The following is a 17,162-nucleotide window of genomic DNA, read 5'->3' as shown; positions in this document are numbered from 1 at the left end:
ACTCAATTTTTAAATAGCTAGTTGAAAAGAGCAGAGAATCTATCTTTTACTTCTGGCTATTTGTCATTGGGCCATAAGTTCTAAGAGGGCATACTCTGTCTTCCCCATAGTTATACCCTTAGAACCTAGTTCAGTGCCTGAGACAAAAAAGGCACTCAGCATTTGTTGACTAAATGAATGACTATTCCCATTAGCATGTTACCTGGTGCCTTGTCCGTAGTAGAAATTCAGTAGATATATATTGAAGTAGTTATCTATTAATCCATTTATTCATCCCATTAATATTATTGAGTGTCAGCTAAGTGCTATGCACTCTTCTAGGTGCCAGAGAAATGGCATTAAGCAGAGTAACATCCCAGCTCCCACGATCTTTACCTTCTAATGAAAAAAATATTTAGTCAACTTAATAGAATATAATTTTTAGTTTTCATTGATGCAAATGACAACTTGCCCCCATTTTCACTGTTAGAATACTAAGCAACTCCTATGTGCATTGGGTCAACATTTCACTTTTATGGCATTTTGTGTTGGTAGGTGAACGTGATTAAAAATGGCTTAAGATGAGTAGTATAAGCACACATAATTATTGTGATTGGAGGACTTTTCAAGATAACACATGAAAATTGCTACAGCATATATCGTTCTTAAAGACTGCATCCTATGAATCAGGAGAGAGATAGTTTCCAATAGAAACAGATTCCTTTTATTGACAAAGATGAATTGTTCCACTCTGACTCTCCTCTTTCTAATTTCCTGGCTAGTCAAGATCAATCAATACTCCTTAGACAGTACCCATTTAAGCTTCTGACAAGTGTTATTTTTTAGAGGCCATTCTTTAAGTTTCTCATTAATGAAAAGCAGTACTGTAGCATCTATCGCCACTTCCACTCTGTTTCTTGGCCTAGCTCCGTCTGGTCCTCACATTACAAACAGCTGAAATCAGTACATTGTGATATTATGCAAATGTGCTCTGGCAGACTGAGCTAAGAATAGTGCGCACTGGGCTATTTCACTTTATTTGGTGTACAGATGAATTTGGCATTTTTAATTAAACAACTTTATGGACATTTAAAAATATCTGTGCATTAGAAAAATCTTTCCTTATGAAGATTTAAACAAACACCAATCTGTGAAACAACTTTAAAATTGTTGTGTTTAAAACTAGGAATTCAAGGAGGAAATAAAAAGAGGGCATTAGGAAAGCAGATAGTAGTGTTTTTCATCATGTCCTGTTGGATGAGGTAGAGAAGCATGGGCTGGATGCCCAGGGGAGCTTGGTGGATTCAGCCCTGGTTGATTTACTGTAGCCAAAAGTTGCTGATTATGGCTCACTGCAATCCTGGAAGGAATTTTCTAGTGTCATACTGCACAGCTGGAAATTTGGACTTGTCCTGTTCAACAATTTTTTAATGACTCAGAGGAGGACATTTGTAACATATGTATAAAATCTAGCCATCACAAGAATTTGGTAGGGAATGTATTGTTGCGACATAATCAGGAGGCTTAAAGAGCTCTCCAAGCTAGATTCTTTGTCTGAATCTAAAAGATGAATCTTCACTAATATAAATAAATATAAAGTTTGAGATTTATGTTGAAAACAACCAGTTCTTATTTTAGGGGAATTTTTAGTCAGAGATCAGGGGACCCTTCTCCTTTCCAGGCCCTAAATTGATTGATTATTTTCTTAAGACAGCAAGAGAAATATTTTGAACTCAAACACAAGTTAAAAGAGTTTTTCAACAAAACATAAAGAAATATTAAAGAACAATTAGTTTTTACCTGTATTGGTTTTCAATCCTTTCTTGGTAATATTTCTTTCTTTAAAAACAAAAAAAGTCTACTCTGCTATAAGAAAAGATGAAATTTGCAACAACATGGATGGATCTTGAGATTATCATGCTAAGTGAAATAAGTCAGAAAAAGTCAAAAGCCATATGAATTCAGTCATATGTGGGATATAAAACTGAAGGCAACAAAGGAACAACATAAGCAAATAAAGAAACAAAAATTCATAGACACAGACAACAGTTTAGTGGTTACTAGAGGGTACAGGGGGTCAAATATGTGGTGATGGAAGGAGAACTGACTCTGGGTGGTGAACACATAATGCAAAATATAAATGATGTATTACAGAATTGTACACTTGAAACCTATGTAGTTTTGTTGACCATTGTCACCCCAATAAATTTTAATTAATAAAAATTCGAAAAGTGTAAACCTCATCCCTCTCCACCTTTTCAGGAGAACCAAGCTCTTTGAGCATCACTTGTTTGTTGTGTCTTAGGGGAGAGTACACCTCACTCCTATAACTAAGATGACTGATAGTTTTAATGTCTAATTACAAATTTTCCTTTCTCATTTGGGACACGGAGAAGTGGGCTTCTCTGTACTTAAAAAATTACAAAGTAACCAACTTACATATCATCTCAGGACAGAAAGCGAGAAATAACGTTTTTGCAGACTATCTCATGTTTCGTTTCATTCCCTTCCTTCATAAAGCATGCAATGCGTAAATTATAATTTAGGAATAGAATGGCCCAGTACTGGTAATAACACTAAGAATACGAATGAGACTTTGTTAAGCCTATTTTTTAAAATAAAGGATTGTCACACGAAAAATGGCAAAAAGCTCCTGGCTTGGAAGGACAGGATTTTTTTAAGGGTCTTCTGGCACAGTACTAAAAGAACCATACTTGCAAAAAAGAAAAACAACAACAACTACATGGATTTTTCATTTACTGAAAATAGAAATGAGTAAAGCATGAAATTAAGCTTCCAAAAAAGCTAGGGTAGCCTTGGTTTTATTGACCAACATGGAGTGTCCAAGGAAAAGAGGTAATAGCTCTGCCTCGCTATATACTAGTCAGACCATCCTTGTGTACTGTGTTCTGTTCAGGACACTATATTTTGAGAGAGACTGACAAACAGAAGCATATCCAAACACTGCTATCCATAGAGAGGATGAAAATTCTGGAGGATAGGTAATATGAGGAACAAATGAAGAACCTGTGGATGTTGAATCAAGAGAAGGAAAGACTAAAAAAGGACATGGTCATGAGCTTTGGTTGTTGAAGGTCTTAATGGCAAAGGAGGGATGGAATCATTCTCTGGACTCCCCAGATCAAAAACTACAGCTGAGGAGTTGAAGCTTCAGGGAGACAAAGTATGGCTTGATTCAGGAGAGACCCATGTAGAAGAGCCCTCCCAAAATGGAATGGGCTGTCATTGAAGACAGTGATGTCCTTATTACTGAAGGTGCTCAAGCACCTTAGGAATGTGTTTGAAGAGGAAATCTGAACATTAGATGGGGTTGGAGAAGATTAGTTCTATGGTCTCTTCCAGCCTTAACATTCTAAACTTGGACAATGACATAGAGGCCTAGTTTTGAACATTAAAATAATTTTCTATTCTTGCCTATCACCCCATATATAATCATTTAACAAGTCCACTTGGTTCTTTCTTTATACATCTTTCTTGTATTATTATTTTAGTGACCTGAATATTATAATAGTATCTTAGTTGAAAAGATTTGTCAAAATAAAAATCTGCATATTCTTTGTGGAAGATTGTTTACAAACATGGTTAAACATTTTCTTCCACCTCTGTACACACATCTGTGCAACTTCCATCAAGACGTGGCTTGTCTTCTGTGGGGACAGAGCCAGGAGTGCAGTTTCCAGGCTCTCACCCTCATGTGGAAAGGTGCTCACTCGGGTAGTAAATGGCTATCAACTGTGATTGGATGGCCATCAGCTGTGGCTTGTTGGCAGTCAGCTGTAACCAGTGAGCCATTGGCCACTAATATAACTGCCATGGCTATGCTAGAAACAAATGGGGGCTAGCAAGAAGATGGTGGCTGAGCTAGCAAGAGCGGATTGCAGTTAGCACGGCGGATTGCAGCTGGCAAGTGAGGTTGGTTAGCAGAGAGAAGTGGATGGCAGGTTGCGGATAGTGTGGCTCCTGCTTCCTGTGTCTCCAACTAGCCACAGCTGATGGACATCCAATCACAGTTGATGGCCATTTACTACCTGAGCCAGCACCTTTCCATGTGAGACTGAGAGCCTGGAAACTGCACTCCTGGCTCTGTTCCCACATCTTCTTACTCCTTTAATCTGGGATCCTATGGGTTTTCGTTGACCAATAGAATGTAGCAGAATTAACATTGTGTGCCTTCCAAATCTAGGCCTTAAGATTTTCAGCTTCTGTTCTCACAAGCTGGTATCACTACAACCTTGTGAATAAGCCTGGGCTAACCTCCTTGAGGATGAGACACCACGTGGAGAGAGAGATCACGTGGTGATAAAAAGAAGCCCAGCAATTCCAGTTGTAGCAGCTCTTAGAGCTGGAGCCCCTGACGGGCATCCAGAACCAGCCAACATCTCAGCCAACCCACCAACAGACCAAAAATGCATAAGTGGGTCCAACTGGCATCATATAACACAGAGATGAGCCATGGCACCTGAGACCTACCCAAACTGCCAACCCACAAAATCATGAACAAATAAATGGCCAATGTTTTACAGGACAGTTTGTTATTCAGCAACTCAAATCAATATGTGCTTTTATCTAGCAAATTTTGCTTCTAGAAATAACCCTATGCCCTATCCAAGACATATGTGTTCATATATATATATATCACTACAGTGTTTCTAATAAGGATCAAAATGCAAAATATTGAGGACTGGTTAAAAAATTATGGCTTATCTTTCTGTCTCCTGTCTCGTGTCTTCTCATTGGAAGAAATTACAGTTTAGACTGCAATTTCATCAACTCTAATAAATTAATTTATGGGAGGAGAAAAAAGGGAAAAAAAGAAAAGAAAAAAAATTATAGCATATCCATGTAATGGTGTGGGGACAGAGCCCCAGAGAGCAATTTCCAGGCTCTCGGCCTCATGTGGAAAGGTGCTGGCTTGGGTAGTAGTTGGCCGTCAGCTGTAGCCAGTTAGCCCACTGGCCACTGATATAAGTGCGGCGGCTGCGTTGGGGAGTGGAGTTGAGGAGAGAGTCGGTTGGCAGGCAGAAAAGTGGACAGCAGGTCGTGTGTCGTGTGATTCCAGCCTCCAGTGAGACTATAGTGGTATGACTCCCCTACTTATGGCTCCGTGGGTGTTCCTTTTTGGCCTCACCATATCCTGCGTTCTTATGTGGGGAGCGGGAGCTGAGACCCCGCAGGCCGCCCCGCATGACAAATGGAATACTCAGTAACATTTAAAAGGAATCAGCCAGTTCTCTATTTATATATGTAGAAAGATGTCTAAGGTATACTGTTGAGTGAAAAAGCAATGTTCAGAACAGTGTGAATAGTTAACCACATTTATGCAAATAGACAAGTGTAGACATACATGTATGTGTTGTATACATATAGCAACTACCCTGAAGGATGCACAAGAAGCTATTAACAGTAATTAGCTAAGGAGTTGGGCTATAAGTTGATGGGAGAAAGAGGACTTTATATACTTTATTCCTTTTAATTTTGTGACTTGGAGTGTAAATTACTTAAATAATGCTAATTTAAAAATAAATGGAAATGAAGACAAACACAACTTGTAACTATTGCACCTGCCTCCAGTCACTACTTGCAACACATTCTGTATAGTACCACCGCGTTAATAGAATTATAACACCCTTTGTTATTATGTCACTCCTCTGCTCACCAAGTCTCAATAACTCTCCACTGCATAGCAATGGTCTTCAAAGTGAAGTATGTTCTATTTTTATATTTTAGGTCAAATAGTAAGTAAGAAAGAAAAACTCTACTAATATTGAATACATGGATATACACTGATACCCTCACTTGGTGTTAATGTGACTGCCTGTTACATAAGGGAGATAAAGTGTCCTAACGAAAGAGCAGGAGTTCCGCCATGCAGAGGAGTTTATGGTGGTGTCCTGGCTCATTCTTTTAGCTTTCTCCTGATTACAACTATTGCAGTTGAAAAGGTTAAAAAGATTGCATAAACCGCAATTACTTTTGCACCAACTTAATAATTCCATTTTCTGTAAGCCCAGTTAAGTTGACTTGCGAATTTTCAAAAATCTATCTTGAAATAAAGAAACTTCTCTTTCACTGTCTTTCCCTTTTATTGTCTTCTTTTAATTCAATGTAGCTATCTTTTTCACGACCTTATTTTTCTACTTAAAATTATTTTCTGAATTTTATTTTAATTTTTTATTTTCAGTTACAGTGGACATTCAGTATTATTTTATATCAGTTTTGGGTGTATAGCATAGTGGTTAGACATTCATATAATTTACAATGTGATCCCCCCAATTAATCTAGTACCCACCTGGCACTATACACAATTATATAATATTATCGACTATATTCCCTCTGTTGTATTTTACATCCTCTTGACTATTTTGTAACTAACAATTCTGTACTTCTTAATCACATAGCCTCCCAACCCCCTCCCATCTAGCAACCACCAGCTTGGTCCCTGTATCTATGACTCGATTTCTGTTCTGTTTGATCATTTATTTCGTTCTTTAGATTCCACATATGAGTGAGATCATATGGTATTTGTCTTTCTCTGTCTGACTTATTTCACTTAGCATAATGCCCTCCAGATCTATCCATGTTTTCACAAATGGCAAGATTTCATTCTTTTTATGGCTGAGTAATATTCTGTTGCATATATGTACCACCTCTTTTTTATCCAATTGTCTATTGACTAGCACTTGGGTTGCTTCCATATCTTGGCTATTGTAAATAATGCTGCAGTAAACATAGGGGTGCATATATCTTTTCGAATTAGTATTTTGGATTTCTTTGGCTAAATACCCAGGAGTGGAATTGCTGGGTCATAAGATAGCTCTATTTTTAATTTCCCAAGGAAACTCCAAACCATTTTCCACAGTGGCTGCACCAATTTGAGACCCCACCAACATTGCAAAAGAGTTCCCTTTTCTCTGCATTGTCACCAATGTTTGTTGTTTGTTGACTTATTGATGATAGCCATTCTGATAGGTGTGAGGTGATATCTCATTGTGGTTTTAATTTGCATTTCTCTGATGATTAGTGACATTGAGCATCTTTTCATATGTCTACTGGCCATCTGTATCTCTTCTTTGGAGAAATGTGTATTCATGCACTCTGCCCATTTTTAATTGGATTGTTGTTTGTTTGTTTTTTGTGTTGAGTTGTATAAATTTTTTATAAACATTGGATATTAACCCATATTGGATGTATCATTGGTGAATATCTTCTCCCATTTAATAGGTTGTCTTTTCATTGTTTCCTTTGCTGTGCAAAATCTTTTTAGTTTGATATAGTCCCATTTGTTTATTTTTTATTTTGTTTCCTTTGCCTAAGAAAATATATCAGAAAAAAATATTACTAAGAACAGTGTCAGGGAGTTTAGTGACTATGTTTTCTTCTAGGAGTTTTATGGTTTTGGGTCTTACATTTAAGTCTTTAATTCATTTTGAGCTTTCTTGTATATGGTGTAAGAAGGTGGTCCAGTTTCAATTTTTTGCATGTTATCTGTCTAGTTTTCCCAACACCGTTTATTGAATAGACTGTCATTACCCCACTGTATATTCTTGTCTCTTTTGTCATAGATTAATTGACCAGATAGGTGTGGGATGAAATAAAGAAATCTTTAAAAATTGGCAAGTAACTTTACAATATTCCTTCAAGGAAACTCAGCTTTCAGGCTAATACAAACAACATAAGCACAAATTAATGGAAGACCTGGCACATTTCCCAATCCCGGTACAAGCTCTTAGTCAGCTATATTACACTGTAAAAACAGTGACTGTCTAATAGATCTGACAAAGAGTTGTTAAAAAGGAAAAAGAAGAAGAAAGTTAACTCCAGAGTTTCAAGTGTATAAAATCATGTGATACTCATTTCAATACTTGGCCCAAGTTCACTTAATAATGATGAAAATTTTGAAGCCTCTGCTGAGGATTCTCAGCTATTAACGAACTACAAAATTTCACACCCCACTCAGAATACACTTGTTCATTTGTTCTGATAAAATGACTGAAATAATATATGGAAAATATGAGAATAAAACAGAAATGCACTCTTTGTCAGAAAATACTGTTGTAGAATGCACAACATTCTACAACAACACAGAGGATTCACAGAGGACTCTCAAAATCCTTATGCTGAATGAAAGAAGCTAGATACAAGGGTACACATGGTATAATTCCAGGTATGTAAAATTTTAGAAAATTCAGACAAAAACACCAGTGGTTGCCTGGGACCAGAGTCAGAGGTAGGGATGAATTCTAAAGGGGTTCAAAAGAACTTTTGGGGCAATAGAAATGGTCTGTATCTTGGTTGTGGATCCATGGCTTTATGCATCGATCAAAACTTGTACATTTTAAATGAATTCAGTTTATTGTATGTAAATTATATTAAATTAAAGTTAACTAAAAGTAAATATTAGAAAATATACTAAATTAAGTACATGAGAAGGAAAATAAGCACGTGTTAGGTGCTGAAGATATACTAGCGATTTGTAACTGTCTGGTCTTTCATGTTGATTACAGATTTATACAGGGGAGGTGGCTAGAAATAAAATAATCACAGAGAATTACAGATTCCAAAGAAGGACTAGGAAGCAAAGTGGAGATCCTAGGAGCATCTATACTGAAAGAACTTACCTTACCGTGTTTCCCCGAAAATAAGGCCTAGCTGGACAATCAGCTCTAATGCATCTTTTGGAGCAAAAATTAATATAAGACCCGGTCTCATATTAAAGTAAAATAAGACCAGGTCTAATAATTTTTGCTCCAAAAGACGCATTAGAGCTGCTTGTCTGGCTAGATCTTATTTTCGGGGTAGTTCGTGAAGTCAGGGAAGGAAGGTGAAAATTGGTCCAAACAGATGGGGAATTGTGAACTTCTATAACCTTTATTAGCTATACCTCTCATTTGGCACATGGCAGAAACTTTTAGTGTAGGACTGTTAGGCATAGATATCTTCACTCCCTACCTAGACTATAAGCAACTTGAGTCCGGAGCCCATATTACCTATTTCTTTGTATCTTCCTCTTTCAATACGTAGAGAAGAGTGTACATAGTAGGCACTTCATATTTACCAACTGACTAATTTGCCTACCTGCCAAAAAGAATAGAGGCATCCGGTGTTCCCTCCTAAGGAAGCCAGTGGCTATGAGAGGAAACAGGATGACAGGTGATCTGCCATTATTGTCCCATCCCTTTCTGAGGCCCATATGCACCACGTCTCTTGCTGCTCCTTGTTGTGTCCTATCCCCCAGCCTGCTTTGAACACACTGTTTGGGGGAATTTTTAAGGTATCTCAGGCTCCTTTGCCCGACCATTTTCACTTCACTTTTTTTACTTCATAAATTTGACCTGTGCTTTAAAACTAGGCTTTTGTCTTCTGACTCAATCAAATAATTTATTCACTTTGACAGCCTTGGACACATGGCAAGGGCTCAAGAAATATGTATCAATCAGTTGAAATATCAACCTCAGCCCATGAAAGGGCTCGCTCTATCATTCTAGAGCATGAATTCAACATTTATCTGAAACTGAGCTGAAAATAACTCTCCCAAAGTTGTGCTGTGAGTGCCATCTTTAAACAGCCCCGGATTTAACCGTTACCACATACAGCTTTTAATGGCCAGTCTTTTGGATTGTAACGGCAAGTCTACATGTCCTCTGTCTTAACATGCTGTTTCAGGTCACTGTTTGGTCAGGTTGCTCCATTGTGTGAAAATTGGCCATTAACACGGCTAAAAATAGAGAATTGACTCTTCTACAGGCACATGACTTTGGAAGTATAAATATCTGAAAATGGTTGATGTCCTAGAACAAAGAGAATATCTCAGACTTGAAAAAAGAATCTCCCAGAAAGTGCTGGGGGAATTTTTTTTTTTTAAAGCTACAAGTAAGCAGACAGGCCGTAAATGGGATGGCCCTCAGCATGACCATTGATTAGTTTAGAGACTAGTCATTCAATTAAAAGGCTTTTGGTGGTAGCTCTACTAACTTAGCCATGTTCTTTACAAAAAGAAAATTAAGAAAAAGCAATGGAATACTTTGTGAAACTAATAATTATGTAAATTGCGGTGTAACAATTATTTCTTATGCAAACAAGGGGATGAAAATTTAGAAAAGGATTGATTTAGTCTATAAAACATAATTCTATACTAAACATGAGAGTCTCTCTTCAGTCCAAAGCCATTATACTTTAGAATACTGACAAGATATGCTCAAAGTTAATATAGAGGGAATCCATAGACCTCCAGAACTTCAAATCAAGGAACATTGCACCACCAAAACTACATCGATGAATCATGTTATGAGGTGTAGTTTGTGCTGTGGCAGACCGGCTATTATTCATGTCACTGTGCTGTATTAGTCTCTATATTGGAAAGAAGACATGAAATCTAAAGGCAGCCATTTCTGCATGTAAGAAATCAGAGTGATGGTGTAATGGGAGAAACAGTAAGTAAAAAATGGCAATAGCCAGTCAGGAGAAATACTTACTTTTGCTAGGAGGCTCCAGGAACCACAGGAAAACTAGGATTTCCTGGGTTACCTTTATGTTTCAGATAATTATTCTCTTAGCCACTTTGTAAAGTGTCAAAGGATTCATTGCTTTCAAAATGTTACTTATTTGTCCTTATTGTTTCGATAAGGATTATTTTCCTTTTCTTGAAAAGTGCTTTTGCTTTTGTTATCTTGTTTAGTTCTCACAACAGACCTAAGAAATTGGCAGGAAAGGCATTAGGAATAGAAGCCCCTAGAAACTACCATGTTTCCCTGAAAATAAGACATAGCCGGACAATCAGCTCTAATGCGTCTTTTGGAGCAAAAATTAATATAAGACCCGGTCTTATTTTACTATTATATAAAACTGGGTCTTTATAATATAATATAATATAATATAATATAATATAATGTAATGTAATGTAATGTAATGTAATGTAATGTAATGTAATGTAATGTAATGTAATATAATGTAATATAATGTAATACAATGAAATACAATGTAATGTAATATAATGTAATATAATATAATGTAATATATAATATAAGACTGGGTCTTATATTAATTTTTGCTCCAAAAGATGCATTAGAGCTGATTGTCTGGCTAGGTCTTATTTTTGGGTAAACAGGGTAAGAACTTGTCTAGTGTCATCAGCTACTATGTGGATAAGCAGGGACTCAAACTTACGCTTACTGACTCCAAATCATTTTGCTAAACTGCAGCTCTCCCCCTCCTTTTTAAACATCTTTAATCTAGTTATTAGAATGCATTTGCTCTGATTCCTGGGTTCTGAAAACTTTCAAAAGCATTTGGTATGTGGGTTTGGTTTTGTGGTTACAGAATGGTCAATAATTAGATCAGGCAGAGTATCTGAACTCTGTTTTTGGACAAACTGAAGCCTCAGGTGTTGTGCCTGGGCTGTAATCCAAAGGGTGTAGGGATCTGGCCTTTGTTCTACAGAGTGTTGAGTGACAGTATCCAGGGGGAAACCAAACCTGAAGCTAGATAAACATATAATCCAACCAAGGACTGCAAACAAGAGAGTGAGGCAGGTGAGCAGAATCTAGGAACGATAAGGTGGGATAGAGACCTGCAATACAGCGCCAGAACAAAATGGATGATGGAGAGTTGAAGGTGGAGCTTAGAGAAATTTACTGAGCTTCTTTTTAGTGCAGCTGCAGCCTTGACAAGGAGTGGGCCAAGAGTTTTTAAGGGTGTCATGCTGGCTCAGATACATAGGCTGAGGATAGAAATTATTTCAGAATGTAAGCTGCCAAGACACCTATTTTTTTTCTTTTAGAATCCAAAAGGGGAATGAATGCATGCCTGATTTTATTTAAGGATATAAACTTAAAAAAAAAAAACACCACACACGATATATTCCAAAATAATAATTTATTGAACATTTGTATAGAATTAATTGCACATTAGCCAGTCAAGTTTAAAGAATCATTGTACCCTTCCCATAATATGCTATCATGCAAAATTACCAGAACAATATAATATTTCAGACACAGTTGAAAATGGATTGTGACCATTAAGGAGATTAATTGGCCAGGATAATAAAAAGGAGCATTTTAAATATAGAATAATAAAACCATATACTTTCCAGTGATTTTTGACTTCCGAAGAACATATTTGGTAATTGGAGAAATTCAAAGTGTAACTCAAATATACTGACTGGCATCCTGTAGGACATCCACTTTCAGGAAACCATTTACTTCTGTGGGTTCAGCAGAGTGCAATGCATTAAAGAGAGGTTACAAGTGTATTCAATTTGCATGTATAAAAACTCCTCAGTAATTCCTATAAATAGACCATCATGAATTTACAGCAGGGAGTTAGAATTCAGTTCATTTGTAAAGTGCAGCAAGAATTTGGTAGTGTCTTCTCAGTGGAACCAGATCAACTGAACCAAAATCAAACTTTTCCATTGAATCAGGATGTTTGGCCATGTTTTGGGCCCCAAATGACTGTTTTCTATTAAGTGCATGCACTTTTTTTTTTTTTTTTTTTTTTTTAGTGATACACTGTATTTGGTTATCTTTGAGCATATATGACCTTAGTGCAATGATTTAGGTGACCTGATCTAGGGAATAAGATGAGAATGCTGAAAAGGTAGAAATACAACTAAGAATGTCTAATAGACATTCTCTATTCTATGAGAACCGTGGCGCTCAAACTAACTATATCACAACCCAGATATACTGTGAAAATTCATTTCCAGAAAAAAGAAATAATAATACAAAATCCAGTTATAGAGCTAAGCATTAGGTTAAACCATATGAAATAACCAATTGATAATCATTTTTTTAACCAAGAGAAACAGTGATTTCACATGGTACAACATGATATTGCCACAACGTAGTTCAGTGTATTGCATCAATTATGTACTGATTCAATTCACTTCAAACTTACAGGCACATATATTGTACCAGGATTTGTAGGAACATAGCAACTATAAGGAAAACCTCATAAGAACAAGTAGAGAATGAAGGTAACACAAAGCAGGAAAGAAATTTCAAACAGAGGGATAAAAAAAGTCTTCATGGAGGTGCTGAGAGTTGAACTGACCTTGAGTTTTGATAAAGAAACATGAGAACAAGACTGCAGATGGAGGGGATAAGATCTGCAAAGACAGAAATGCATTGGGATCACGTCTAGAACAGAAGCTGTTAAGTAGGTCTAAGAAGCAAGATTGATAGGAAGATCAGGTCATGTTTCTGAGGATATGGACTAACATGGTAACTAGTTTAGGTTTTATTCTTTGGATCCAGCAAAGTGTTTGAACAGGTGCATGACATGATTGGAGATTAAGAAAGTACGCTGGTGATAGTCTGAAGGATGGAATGGAGGGAAATGAGACTAGAAACAGAGAGATGACTTAGGAGGCATTTGTAGTAATATTAGGAAAGAATGAGGGTTTGAATTACATTAACTTGACCACAAAGCACATGTCAGATGCCATCAATATTATAGTCATATAATCAATAGGAATTGGTGACTACCTGGATGTAGGGGATGGTGAAAGGCGGGAATGGTTCAAGATGTAGTTCAAGATGACAGAGAGTAACTGGCATAGTACCATTAAACAAAATGAGGAAATCAGGAGAGACAGCATGTTGCATAGGAGTTTATAAGGCAATGGTGAGTTTCATTTAAAAACACTGAGTTTGGGACCAGCCTGGTGGCTCAGGCAGTTGGAGCTCGGTGCCCCTAACGCCGAAGTCTGCTGGTTCGTTTCGCACATGGGCCAGTGGGCTCTCAACCACAAGGTTGCCAGTTCAACTCCCACAAGGGATGGTGGGTTGCGCCTCCTGCAACTAACAATGGCAACTGGGCCTGGAGTTGAACTGCACCCTTCACAACTAAGATTGAAAGGACAACAAATTGACTTGGAAAAAAGTCCTGGAAGTACACACTGTTCCCCAATAAAGTCCTGTTTCCCTTCCACAATAAAATCTTAAAAAACAAAACAAAACAAAACAAAACACAAAAACATTGGGTTTAAGGAGGCTAAGGAATATTTACCCCAAAATATCCACCCAGACCTTGGTAAGGTTTGATCTGGAGCCTAGATGAAAGATGAATGGTGGAGATGGAAGTATAGGAAGTAAATACAGAAAAGGGGAGATGAATATGCTTGGGGGAAAGAGCCAGAGGAGAATAATAAAATCAAAGAAGTGGCAGGATATATTTCTTTCTCTAAACTACAAAAAGAAAATGAGGGAATGAGTGAACAAAGAGAGGATTTCAGAAATGGAACGAAGGACCTCAAAGGAACTCACGAGAGATGGCTTTGATCTTCTTGGGTCTTTGTATTAGGTTGGTGCAAAGGTAATTGTGGTTTTTGCAATTATTTTTAACCTTTTAAACCACAATTACTTTTGCACCAACCTAATAAAATTTGAGATGAGAGTAAGAGGAGCTAAGGAAGGATTCGGGGCTTGACATGGGTGGGTAATATTTAGAAGAGTCTTTGCATGAAAGGCATGCACAGGGGCATCTCTCCTAACATGTCATACTAAGGAATTGACATGAAATATTCAGATATCTTTATCTGAGAAGCAGTTTCAATTGTTAACAAATACTGCCTGTTTGTTAACTATAAACACTATAGTTAGTCACTTTAACATAACAATGAAATTAACATAAAATAACATGGATTTAATTGTACTGTAATTAATTTCATTTATACCTCAAGTGATTTTTTTGAGTGATATTTCTAAATTGTTCTATCTTTTGAAAAATTCTTTGTCATGATGCCTGGTTTATTTTTCATTTTTTTTACCCCACACATCACGTGATTTTTCCATTCACATTTCTTATACTATTTATGATGCAGGTAAAAAAATAAATTCTTTCCTGATTTTAATCATTTAAAAAATTGACCAGACTTCACTTTCATAACAAAAGCTTGCAATATTAATCTCTTCTTGATTACCACATTCCTCAAGAACCCAGCTGTTGATTTAAGTTATCTGGATGGAATGGGGCATTAAAATATTAATCTGATTTTGTTGGTAGTAGTTAGATTGCTGTTCTACCCTGAAATGATCTGTCACAGAATTTCTGAAAAGTCCATTGAAATTCCCAGCTTAGTGCATTAATTTTAACTACTTGAGCTTCAGAAATGAGTGGCATGTTTCTTACTTCCCTATCATTGCTGCAGAGGAGGAATTTAAGACTGTGACACTTTACAATAGGGCAATAGTCAACTTAACCTATGTTGCCATCATTACTTTTGGTCGACTTGAAAAAAATATCAAGAAATCACAATTTGTGCCAACGAGTAATATTATCCTTCACTATCAGAATCAACACTTTCCTGTTGCTTCTTTTTTCTTTCTGAGTGAAATTCTTGCACCTAGTAAGCATTAAATAAATTATTATCAAATGGTACAGGCAGCTAAGAAAACCAATTCAGTGGTTTAAAGTAATACATTTACTCATGGAATAATGTATTATAAAGCCTTGAATCTGTTGAGGGATTTAGAGATCATTTAGTCTGAATTTTCTCACTTTAAAAATGGGGAAAATTATGCACAAGGGTAGAAAGGGACTCTTTCAGGTCACACAGACAGTAAGAGATCAGAATATATAAACATGATTCTCATAAAACAAAATGAGGTTAGATTTTCTTTTATTTTTCAGAAAAGCTAAGTAAATGAAAAAAAACTAAGGTTTTCCTTATCACTAATTTTGTTGACCATCTCTGGAATATATGACAGTGAGATCTAGGAGCTCTATGGTGAAGTTTAGAGACAGTGAATGTAAGTCATATCTGAGTAACTGAAAATATTGGCTACAGTGAGTCTACTCAACTTGGCTGTCTTACAGATGCAGATAAAGTTGTGCATATGATGTAATATACAAACAAGACCATTTGGGGCAGATACTGTGTTATCCAATGTAAATGTGTACATATGAATAGGAATAACACACTGTTTTTGCTTTCAAGGAGCATTTTGTACCCCCACCACACTGAATACAGTAAGTTTCCTGGCTGATTTGACTGATTTGGTGTGCCTCTAACCCTTCTCCCCAAATGATTGCTGTAGTTTGCAATTTGATGGGAGTGTACTGCAGATTTGGATCTTGGTCTGCCTATAGGAAATATGCTACTGATCACATATTCAGATGGTACCTTAGAGCTTCTTCAGTTGTCCTTTGTGTGTTAAGACAAGAGAGAATGTTAACAACCCCTAGGATAAGGATACAAGTGATATTAGTGGCCTTTTCAACCAAATGGTTTCAAGGAAGTGATTTCAACAGAATGGTTTCAAAGTAGTGATTTCAGAAAGTAAATTAAGAAATCAAAGCAGTACAACTCTCTGAGTTTCAGAATTCCCATGATAGACTGTGAGGAGAACAGTAATGTTCAAAAAAATGTTTTTTTGGCCGGCCCGGTGGCTCAGGCGGTTAGAGCTCCATGCCCCTAACTCCGAAGGCTGCTGGTTTGATTCCTATATGGGCCAGTGGGCTCTCAACCACAAGGTTGCCAGTTCAATTCCTCGAGTCCCACAAGGGATGGTGGGCAGTGCCCCCTGCAACTAAAATTGAACACGGCACCTTGAGCTGAGGTGCCACTGAGCTCCCGGATGGCTCAGTTGGTTGGAGCGTGTCCTCTCAACCACAAGGTTGCCGGTTTCGACTCCTGCAAGGGATGGTGGGTTGTGCCCCCTGCAACTAGCAACGGCAACTGGACCTGGAGCTGAGCTGCGCCCTCCACAACTAAGACTGAAAGGACAACAACTTGACTTGGAAAAAAGTCCTGGAAGTACACACTGTTCCCCAATAAAGTCCTGTTCCCCTTCCCCAATAAAATATTTTTAAAAAAATTTTTTAATTAAAGTTTATTGGGGTGACAATTGTTAGTAAACTTACATAGATTTCAGGTGTACAATTCTGTATTACATCATCTATATATCACATTGTGTGTTCACCACCCAGAGTCAGTTCTCCTTCCATCACCATATATTTGATCCCCTTTAAAGAGCGGAACTTTTTATTTTTTCAAACAAAATTTTGTATAAAAAAAGCTCAGTAGTTGTATAAAACAAGTAAAAGCAGAAATGCTCTGTATGAATCAGAAATGTGGGGCTTGGGTTCTCACTAGCTAGGCTTACTCTCTCCTCCTCTCCATTTTATCAATGAAGAAAGAGTTCCAGAGAAGTAAAAATGAA

General features: G+C 37.1%; 1 non-coding gene across 1 annotated transcript; it reads left to right on the top strand.

Moving 5' to 3' along the window:
* The first annotated feature begins 16,148 nt into the window (after positions 1-16,148).
* Positions 16,149-16,275, top strand: LOC141569800 (U6atac minor spliceosomal RNA). Its single transcript, XR_012493593.1, has one exon. It is a non-coding gene; the product is annotated as a U6atac minor spliceosomal RNA (small nuclear RNA).
* The last annotated feature ends 887 nt before the right edge of the window (positions 16,276-17,162 follow it).

This window comes from Rhinolophus sinicus, chromosome 18 (assembly GCF_057876585.1).
Source record: "Rhinolophus sinicus isolate RSI-liver-muscle chromosome 18, RSI-T2T, whole genome shotgun sequence".
In the NCBI taxonomy this organism is placed as follows: Eukaryota; Metazoa; Chordata; class Mammalia; order Chiroptera; family Rhinolophidae; genus Rhinolophus; species Rhinolophus sinicus.
Note: the sequence above shows the minus strand (reverse complement) of the source record. Positions and strands in the feature narration are given on the sequence as shown.